This window comes from Cebus imitator, unplaced genomic scaffold (assembly GCF_001604975.1).
Source record: "Cebus imitator isolate Cc_AM_T3 unplaced genomic scaffold, Cebus_imitator-1.0 Scaffold52, whole genome shotgun sequence".
NCBI classification, from domain to species: domain Eukaryota; kingdom Metazoa; phylum Chordata; class Mammalia; order Primates; family Cebidae; genus Cebus; species Cebus imitator.
The window spans coordinates 6,628,979-6,640,473 of NW_016107367.1; positions in this window are offsets into that span (position 1 = coordinate 6,628,979).

Below are 11,495 nucleotides of genomic sequence, written 5' to 3' on the forward strand. Positions count from 1 at the left end.
CAATATGCATAAAAAGCTTTTATTGCAAAAGCCTTGCTGGATCTACCAATTTTGCCATTGATCCTTCTCCCCAGAAGACTGCTCTTGGAAGCGGCCATTGCAGAAGCAAATCCCATGGCAGGGTCGGGTCTCCCGCGGGTTAGTAAGACACATTTCAGAGGGCTGTACTTTCTGCGTGCCCATATGCAGATACCAAAGCATTCTGGATGGACTGCAACAAAATGTTTTAAGCACATCTCTCCAAGCAAAGACATTTGAGCCATCCAGAAAGGCCACAAAGATTGAGTCTAACTTCCCTTGTTAATCCCAGTGTGTTTCCTCCATTAGGTCACTTCATTGTAAAATAGATTCAATAATAACAGTATCTGGGCCGGGCGTGGAGGCTCATGCCTGTAATCCCAGCACTGTGAGAGGCTGAGGTCGGAGAATCACTTGAGGCCAGGAGTTCAAGACCAGCCAAGCCAATGTGGCGAAACCCCAACTCAACTAAAAAGAAAATACAAAAATTAGTGTATGCCCGTGGTCCCAGCTACTTGGGAGGCTGAGGCATGTGAATTTCTTGAGCTTGGGAGACAAAGCTGCACGCCAGCCTGGGTGACAAAGCAAGATTCTGTCTCAAAAATTATGAACACTAATAATAACACCAGTATCCAGTGTTATTGTGGGGGTCAGTCAGTCACTGTTTCTAAGAAACCTGATACATATCAGTGTCTGGTGAATGTAGGTTTCCTGTTCCTGATTGGCATGCTTCCTTCATAACTGCGGGATTCAGGTCCCACAGAGAACAGTGATGTCATGCAAAGAACCCCACACTTACAGCAGGGAGACACCTGACATCCTAGCTTTACCCTGGGCAGTTCATTCACTTCTCTAAGCCTCCATTTCCTCTTATAAAGGGGCATTTGAATATGTCACAGAACTGTCATTGTCACTCACGTTGTGTATGGACCAATATGGCTGCCTCCAACCTCAATTCCACGTGACCTTTCAGCTCAGTTGCCTGGCATGGAAAAGGGAATATAATTAGCACCTCTTAGTCATTGACTCATCCTTTACCAATAGCTGGGGACCAGGGAAATGTGGTCCACTGCCAACTTAGCAGAAGCTCTAGGCAGGAGCCCCATGAAGGGGCTGTGGGCGGAGCAGGAAGCTGGAGTGATAGAGCATTTCCCAGGGAGTGCGCCTTGGACCAGTGCCCCATCAGAGTTCCAAAGCGAAATACGTATGGGAAATATTGCGTCCAGCACTTCCTGCAAGATTTCCGGTGCTCATCATTATGTTTAATTCCTCCAGTCAGAGGGAGAAATAATCTTGTTTAATCTTAGACTTCTCAAACTTATTTCACCACGGAACACCTTTTCCCAAGCACTGGTTCATAGCCCTGAGGGAGGGCAGAGAACACTTGAGGGAGCAGGGCTCCAAGATTCCAGAAGCTCAAGTGGAATTTCTGAGCTATTTCTTACATTGGGTATTCCTGCTGACACTTTGATGCTTCCTTTTGGGTATTCCAATGCCAAGCTATTCTTTGGCCACACTATTGACTGTTCTCAAAGCATTTATTGATCTGTGCACATAGTCACATTGACAAATGCACTCCACTTCCCATGTACTCTTCTAGGCAAAGAGAACACCTCAAAAATATGGCTCCTGGCTAAAGGGAAGGTAGACACATAAGCAAACAAGAGTGAAAAGGCTCATAAGATAAATGTGTGCCTGGTGAAGGTGCAGGGGCTTTGGGGAGAAGCCTTGTTTGAAGGATGAGGTGCTGTCCCTAGAAAATAGTCGAGAAGGTAGGATCCAGCACAGGCAACGCACGCAAAGGCTCAGAAGGAAGACGGCAGAGGGGGATTTCTGGAATTACAAGGAATTAAATCAGGATAGAGATCCAGGGATAAGAGGAGAGGAGTGGAAAGGTAAGTAGGAGCCAGGCCATGAAGAATGTACTGAGCAGTACATGCCAAGGGTATCCTTAAGTGTCCTTTAGAGGCAATGCAACAGTCAAATATGTGTGAGTGGGGAGGTGAAGGGACATAGTTAGATCTGTGATTGGCAACGGTCCTAAAACCCTATGGAGGTGGGCTTGGGGAAAGCACCTGGAACATTTGATATTAGCTGATAGGCAGGATGTACTTAAAAGGTTAAAGATGGCTGCAAATTTCTTGTCCATCTCCTGATTGAAAGATGGGGTTTATTTCCCCTTCCCTTTCATCTGGGCTGGACTTGGTGGCTTCCTTGGCCAACAGAATGTGGGAGAAGGGACCTCCAAGCCTAGTCATAAGAATCCTTGCAGTTTCTACCTAGGCTTCTTGGAATACTCACCCTAGAGCAGTTGTGTCCAACCCTTTGAATGAGAGGACCTTTTTTTTTTTTTTGAGATGGAGTCTCGCTCTGTTGCCCAGGCTGGAGTGCAGTGGCATGATCTTGGCTCACTGCAACCTCCACCTCCCAGGTTCGAGCAATTCTCCTACCTCAGCCTCCCAAGTAGCTGGGATTACAGGCGTGCACCACCATGCTCAGCTAATTTTTTTTTTTTTTTTTTTTTTTTTGAGACAGAGTTTCGCTCTTGTTACCCAGGCTGGAGTGCAATGGCGCGATCTCAGCTCACTGCAACCTCCGCCTCCTGGGTTCAGGCAATTCTCCTGCCTCAGCCTCCTGAGTAGCTGGAATTACAGGCACATGCCACCATGCCCAGCTAATTTTTTGTAGTTTTAGTAGAGACGGGGTTTCACCGTGTTGACCAGGATGGTCTCGATCTCTTGACCTCGTGACCCACCCACCTCGGCCTCCCAAAGTGCTGGGATTACAGGCGTGAGCCACCGGCCTCAGCTAATTTTTTGTATTTTTAGTAGAGACGGGGTTTCACCAGCTGACCAAGCTCCTCTCGAACTCCTGACCTCGTTATCCACCTGCCTTGGCCTCCCAAAGTGTTGGGATTACAGGTGTGAGCCATTGCGCCCAGCCGAATATGAGGACTTTTTTGCTTAACTGTGGTGGTGGCTATCATAAAAATTATGCACTGACCTTTTTTTTTTAAGCTCATCAGCTATCATTAGTGTTAATATATTTCATGTGTGGCCCAAGGCAATTCTTCTTCCCGTGTGGCCCAGGGAAGCCAAAAGTTTGTACACTCATGCTCTAGAGAGAGCCAGCTATCGGATTCCTCCCGGGAAAGACCACCCTGCTCTAAGGGTAGCCCAAGCTAGCCACATGGAGAGGTGCATATTCAATGAGACTGGCCCAGCTAGCCCCACTGTGCTAGCTGTCCCAGCCAAATCATCAGACATATCCATGCAAATGCCATCTTGGGTAATCCAGCTCTAGAAAACACAACATGAAGACAAATTAAAAGAGTTCAGCTAGCAGTCAGAACCAAGGCCCCAGTAACACAACCCCAGTGGGGTCCCCCAGGCATCTCCTATTGTTCAGGTCATCCCAGCTGAGGTTGAGCCATTGTGAAACAGAGACCAGCTATCTCGCATGCCCTATCCCAATTCCTAACCTACAAAATAGTGCATATAATACAACGGGGCTATTGTTTTATGCCACTAACTTTTGGGGTGGTTTGTTCCACAGCAAGAGATAAACATGATCCTGGACAAGTTCAAGTGGAAGTTCATCTAGTGAAACCATCTTGTGAACAGAAGCTACAGAGTTTCCATTTGGAAAATAAATAATTCTGAAGATGGATGGTACTGACGGTTTCACAACAATGGGAATATGCTTAATGCCACTGAGCTGTGTGCATTTAAAAATGGTTAGGATGGTAAATTTTATGTGATGTGTATTTTACACAATTAAAAATGTATCAGTCCTGTGAAAAGATAAGTGGGTGTTGAACAGTGAGAACCCATGGACACAGGGAGGGGAACAACACACAGCGGGGCCTGTCGGGGGCTGAGGGGCTAGGGGAAGGATAGCAGCAGGTGGGGGGATTGGGGAGGGATAACATTAGGAGAAATATCTAATGTAAATGTTGGGGGGAATGGATGCAGCAAACCACCATGCTATGTGTATACCTATATAACAAACCTGTACGACCTGCACAGGTACCCCAGAACTTAAAGTATAATAAAAAAAATACACTGCTCTATGGAGTTAGGCACAGTAGTGTCCACCACCCCTTCCCAAATAAAGTGAGGCAATTACCATTGTTTGGTTTCACTTACAGTTTCCTTGTTTTGAGACTTCTCTAGCCACAAACATTCTCCATATTCCCTTCTTGGAATGTGATATGGTATAAATCTCATCTGAGAAACAAAACCCCCATAATTGCCAGAGAAAATGTTGCACTTGAAAGAATCTCCCCCCTCCAAAAAAAAAAAAGATTGGGAGTAGTGCCTGTGCACGTGCATGCGCGCACACACACACATGCATGCACACACGCACGCACACACATGCACACACACGCACACGCACGCACACACACACGCACACGCACACACACGCTTACGCACACACACGCTTCTCAGACACTCTTCCCATTTCACAGCACAATCTCACCATGTCCTCTTCCCTAGCATGTGTCACTTCATAGCCACGATTCTGAAGCATTGTGGGTAATGTCCCTTGAGAAGGAACACAGCCATAAATATGGAGAACCTCCTTAGGAGGTGGGCTTCATTAATTATCGAGAATTTAATACAATTCCAGGAGCCAAGCAACACCACGATGTTAGTCGTTGTTTTGCTTCATGGCAAGATCATCTCTGTAGTGATTTCTTACGTTCCTGAGTCAAATCCAACACCTCACTGCAAAGTCAGCCAAAGCCCCCCTTCAAGGAAGGCACTTTGGGGAACTTCAAGCCATTCACCTTCTCCCAAGGCTCAAAGTCTTCCTAGACATTGCTGAAGACAAGGCACAGCCTCCCATTGCCTTTGGTATTGGAAGTGCTGGGGAGGTGCTGAGAGGCCTTGGGGAGGGGAAGCCACTCTGCAGGAAGGAGAAAGCATTTGGGGAGAGTCCCAGAGTGAGCATAGTGAGCATCCTCACCAAGAAACTGCCAGAGAGGAGCTGAGCACAGGTCTCTGATCACATTTCACTCATATTTTGGAGTGTTTTGTTATGTATCACTCACATTTCAGAGTGAAATATGATCAGGGACCTGTGCTCAGCTCCTGGTTCTGAACCCAACAGTCTCTGTGATATTATGGGGGTTTCTCTGTCTCACGATGGGGGTTCTCTGTCTCTGCGACAGGTATTACAGGGCCACAGTGAGGTATTAAACTTACAAACTGTCTATCAGGTCTGGGAGAAAGAGCCTTGCCACCAGCCCAAAGGGGTTTTGTGGCTGAATTTGGTCTCCCAAAAATTCCTATGTTGAAGTCCTAACACCCAGTACCTAAAACTGGACTTGACCTGACATGAGGGTCATTGTAGATATAATTTGTTAAGATGAAGCCACGTTGGAGTGGGGTGGGCCTCTAATACAGTACAGCTGATATGCTTCATAAAAGAGGAAGTCAGGACGCAGATACACGCCCAGGGAGCATACTGTGTAAACATCAGAGACTGCGGCCACAAACCAGGGAGCTACCAGAAGCTCCAAAAGAGGCCGGGAATGGAGCCTCCCCTGGCACCTTCAGAGGGAACTCGGCCCTACCCACACTTTGATCTTGGGCTTCTAGCCTCCAGCACTGTGAGGCAATAAATTTTTGTTGTTTTAAGCCAAGCAGTTTGTGGTCCTTTGTAACAGAAACCCTGGGAAACTAATACGAGGTTGATTTGTTTTGCAAACATGCCTTCATGGAACTCCTCCCATGTCCTGGGCCCCACATACAGAGATGAGTAGGACAAATGTCTCTGTGCTTGTGTCCCCTTAAGAGAAAAACTCATCACAAAGTGTTATGAGTAAATTGTGTCCCCCCCACAGATTCCTATGTTGAAGTCTTAACCCTCAGACGGTGACGGCCGATTTGGAGAGAGGCCTTAAGTAAAAAGGAGGTCATTGGGGTGCACCCCAATCCAATAGGACCAGTGTCCTTATAAGAAAGGGAGATTAGGATACAGACACACACGGAGGAAGGCAATGTGAAGACACAGCAAGATGTCAACCATCTATAAGCTGAGGAGAGAGGTCTCAGGAGAAACCAGTTCTGCTGACACCCTGATTTTGGACTTCCAGCCTCTAGGGCCGTGAGAACATAAATTTCTATTGTGTAATCCCCAATCTGTGGTACTTTTATGGCAACCTGACCAACCAATGTGCAAAGCGACATGCTAAGTTCACAATGAACACAGGGCAGAGAAGAGGCTCCCAATCTGGCCCAGGGAATCTGGAAGGGCTTATAAGAATAGGTGACATCTAAAATTTGGATAACCCCCAGGACTGTGAGAGACAAGCTCCTTGTTCCATAAGCATCCATGTTCTGTTTCACTTTGGGGATTCTGGCACTGGACTCACTGTCTCCTACCTGACGACAAAACCCAAAATGTCTGGATCTGACCATGACAAGAACCTCCGTTCCACAGCGGGGGTCTCGTTAGCAGGAGCAGCCAGGTTGCTGGGGAGGGTAAGCCAGGAATCTTATGACTCCACAATTCCACGGAAACTCCATTGGGCAGGGGGGGCTCTCATTTCCCTGACTTTACCCCCATCAGGGCCCATATTGGAGCTGGTGCCTAGTAGTTCTCTGAAATCGTTCATGGAATGGAAATGAGAGAAGAGCTGGACTCCAGTCCAGTCCATTCCTAGGGCCGGTCACCACGGTGTCCTTGAAGTGTTTGCACAGCTTCTGCAGACAACTGGGACGCCTGCTCCTTCATATTGGGGCATGGACCTACTCATCAAGTCAGCCCAACTGTGACCAACTCAATGGGTCACGAGGCAGGGAGTTCACCATGCACGATGGCAGTACATTGGGCATCTCACCCAAGCTGAGCCTATCAGCTCCTTCTCTGAGGATTCTGAATTGAAGGGATGGGGGAAAAAGATGATGAAAGAGAGACAGACGCAAAGAGAGCCTGGGACAAAGTGACACACACACACACACACACACACACACACACACACACACACACACACACTCTCCACACAGCCTTTTTCCCTGGTTCAAGCCCCTTCCTCCCTTCCAGAGGCAGACAAAGCTCACCTAGCAGTGATGGGAGTTGAAGATTCCTATTATCCCTGCCTCCAACCCCATTGGTTCTTCCCAGGAAGAATACTTAAATATGTCTACCACCAGGTACCTTGGAGGGTTATTTGGCAACAACACAATGAAAAAATAAGAGAAATTTTGGCAAACTTTAAAGAAAATACAGTTAATTGCCACTGACATTCTCTCTTAGGTTGCATAAGCAAGCCCTGGGCTTAATCACATGCATTATTGCAATCAGCCTGCCAATCACATTTTGAAATATTTCATTTTTGACATAATTACAGTAGAATACTCACAACCCATCAATAATATGGATAAGGCAAGATTGATATTGTGTTTCCAAGTGGGGCCTGACAAAGGCATCATAGCTTTTGTTCGGGGAAGAAAGGCAGGAGGGAAAGCATCTCCCTCTCCCTTTACGACGGCTTCAGCCAGACTGTCTAGAACGTCACTCACATGAGGCTGGAAAACCCCACTCGTTGGAACTGTAATTGGGAATTTTCAATTATTCAAGCCTCATGTAGGTTATTCTTATGGAGTAACAAATTCAAAATGAATGCTATAACCTGGGGCCTTTGTGCTTACATGTTATCGTGAAACAGAAGCCTATTGTCAATTACTCTTTTATGTTAATTTACCTCATTTTACTTATTAGTTCCTTGCTGTAGATCAGTTGATTCCTGTGTACGATTCGCAAAGGTAAAATGTGCAGAGAGACACTGTAAAATTCAGACTTCCAATGTACCCAGTGGTTTGGCCATGGGCCCCTACCACCCTCCACATTTTTTGTCTTTTCATGAAGGTAGGGCTTTGCCTTTATTCCCAACAGCGAGGATTAGAAACCTCAGACAAACCCTTAGACACGTTGTTCAAAGAATGACTTTTTTTTTTTGCATACAGAGTTCAGTTCTTTCAGGAGAACCCGTTATCCGTAGTTGAGGTGCAGAAGTTGAGAGAAAGAGGAGGAAGCTCAGCTGTAAGGAGAGCAAGTCGCTACTCAAACCTTTGTTGTAGAAGGTTTGCTTATGATGGACAAAACACTGGGCGTGTTTGACCAACAGAAGGCGCATGAAACCTCTCACAAGCACACCCCTGGGGTCTGGCATGGAGATGGGGGTAGCATCCTGCAGGTCTGCAGCATGGCTCTGAAGCAATCGCACCCACCCCGGGCGCTCCCTTTTCAGAAAGGCCCTGGCACCTGCCAACTAGCCCTGCCCACAGGGCCGACTTCCCCACCAGGAAACACAGGCCCAGAGCCAGGCCCCCGATACTTTCCAGGGCCTACAAACACGTCTGCCTTTCTTACAAAATTAGAGGGGGAAAAAAAGAAGTTTTAGAGCACAGAAAACGTTTTAATATGCAATGTTAAAATATTTGTCTTTATACTCATGCATTCATAAAATATAGTTTTTAACACATTTAAATTTTTATTGTGATAAAATATACATAAAATTTACCATCTTAACCATTTTTTAGTGTACACTTCAGCTGCGTTAAACTCATTTACAGTGATGTGCAACCAATCTGCGGAGCTCTTTTCACTTGCCAAACTGAAACTCTGTACCCCTTAAATAACAATTCTCTCCTCTCCTCTCCTCTCCTCTCCCCCGGGACCCTGGCAAGTACCATTCTCTTCTCTGTCTCTATGAATTTGACTGCTATTGGTACTTTGTATAGGTGGAATCAGACAGTATTTTTTGTTTGTTTTTTTGTTTGTTCTTTTTAAAGAGACAGGATCTCAGTCTGTCACGCAGGCTGGTGTGCAGTGGCACGATCATAGCTCACTGCAGCCTTGAACTCTTTGGCTCAAATCAATCCTCTTGCCTTAGCCTCCCAAGAAGCTGAGGCCATAGGCATGCACCCTTACACCCAGCTAATTTTTAAATTATTTGTAGAGAGAGGAATCTCGTTGCATTGCTCAGGGTGGTCTTGAACTCCTGGCCACTGTAGTGTTTGTCTTTTTCTGTCTGGCTTATTTCACTTGGCAAAATGAACTCGAGGTCCATGCATGCTGCAGCATGTGTCAGAATCTTCTTCCTCTTTAAGGCTGGATAATATCACATCACATGGATGGATCGCATTTGCCTTCCAGTCGTCTATAAGTGGACACTTGGGCTGCTCCCACGTTTTGATTATTGTCAACAATGCCGCTGTGAACATGGGTGTATAAATTGCCGTTGAGCCCCTACTTGCACTTCTTTTACCCAGAAGTAGAATTGCTGGGGATCAAATGAGAATTCCATTTTTAATTTTTTGAGGAAGCACCACAGTGTTTTTCCTGTCAGTTGCACCATTTTATATTCCTACCAATAGTAGACAAAGGTTTCAATTTCTCACACCCTCATCAACACTGTTAATTTCTGTGTTTTGGTTTGATTTGGTTTGGTTTGGTTTTTGATAATGGCCATCCCAATGGGTGAGAGGTGGTATTTTTAATATTTTTGCTTAGAGGAAGAGACTCACAAAGGCAATAGCGTCTAAGACTCGTGATAGTCAGAGTGCGGGCCTGCTGGCCTCCACCAACCTCTTGGGGGTCTCCTGGCCTCTCAGTGCTGCAGCCAGGGTGGTCTTTCCCATTTCCACCTGGAGATTTCACTCCTCTGCTTTATACTCTTTTATGGTGCCCTGCATCCAGAATGTTCTGATCCTCTGCTTCTGTGCTTGCCGTGCGGAGCTGAAAGCACCAGGAGACAGGGGCTGACTCAGGAACAGCACTTGGAAAATATGGACTGAAGAACAGACAGCACTGCCCTGTCATGCCTTCATCACATGAAACAAGAATGCACAGTCGCCCCCTCTAAGGTTGTCTGCAATCCACAGCAACTACTCACGGGCAGGCCCTCAGCACTCCACGGAGGCTGCTTCGCTTAATTCCGTGTTGATTCCTGTGGCTGCTATAACAAGTCACAACACACTGGGTGGCTTCAAGCAACAGAAGGGGACTCTCTCACAGTTCTGGTGGCCAGACCTCTGGAGTCAGCATCGCTGTGCCAAAATCAAGGCTCTAGAGGAGAAACTGTTGCGTTTCCCGGCGGCTCCTCCATGTGGCTGCCCACATCCCTTGGCCTGTGGCCACATCCCTCCAGCCTCTGCCTCCATGATCACATTGCCTTCTCCTTTGTGTGTGCCACATCTCCTCCCGCCTCGCTCTTATAAGGACACAGGTGATAGTATTTAGGGCCTGCCAGATAATCCAGGATGATCTAGTTTTAAGAGAGTAACTATCACATCTGCAGAGACCCTTTTCCAAATCAGGTAATGTTTATAGGTTCCAGGGATTGGGTCCTGGTATATTTGGGGAGCATTATTCAGGCTACCACAGTTCCCCACACAACCTCCTGAGGCACATACTGTCCCCTGTATTTTGGAGGTAAGAAGCTGTGACTGGGAGAGGGGTAGGTGCTGAACAAGCGACATGCTGAGGTCACACATCCCCTTTGGGTGAGAAGGTTAATGCACCAGATTCCAGAGGTTTAGCTCTTCATGGGGCTTCTTAGAGACAATGCCCAGCTTCTAGGATTCCAGCTCTGCCTCACACAACCCCTTCAGTCCTGCCCCCTGGACCTCAGGATGTTAGGGACCCCCCCAACCCAAGACAGTAGGTCCCTGTCTCATTGAGTGCCAAGACCCTTTTCGCTATGCTGTATAGGGAGATGTAGCTATTTGTTTTAGCAGATTTCCTGAAATAGAAACTACCGTTAAGAATGGTTTTCACACTACCCAGTATTCAAGGAGGAATGGTATCCCTCTAAATTCCTATCTTGAAATCCTAACTCCAAGCACCTCAGAATATGACCTGACTTGGAAATGGGGTCATGGCAGATGTCATGGTTCAGATGAGGTCAGACTGGAGTAGGGTAAGCCCTGCTGCAATATGACAGGTGTCCTTATAAAGAGGGGAAATGTGGGTGCAGACACACAGGGAGAATCTGATTTGAAGGGAGTTCTGCTGCCACAACAAGGAGTTACCAGAACTCAGAGCCAGGCCTGGAGCAGATCCCTCCCGAGAGCCTGCAGAGAGAGCCCGGCCCTGCCCACACCTTGACCTTGCACTTCTGTTTAAGTCACCCGGTTTGTGGTGCTTTGTGACGGCAGCCTTAGCACATGAATACATCAGGTAAGGCAGATCACTGAACTAACCAGAAACTTCATTTCCTGCTGTTTCTCCAGGCCTGGGTAGGCAAGGCTGACCTGCTTTTAGGCTGGGGGTGCCGTACCATTCAGTGCAGGCACCGAAGTGTGCTTTCTACGGCCTCCCTCACCAGCTGTGACCAATATCATTACAACCTGGGGTGTGGTATGGTGCCTTGTATAATATGACTCTAGAAAAAGCAGGAAGAAAGGAAGGGAGGGAGGGACAGAGGAAGGAAGGAAGGAAGGAAGGAAGGAAGGAAGGAAGGA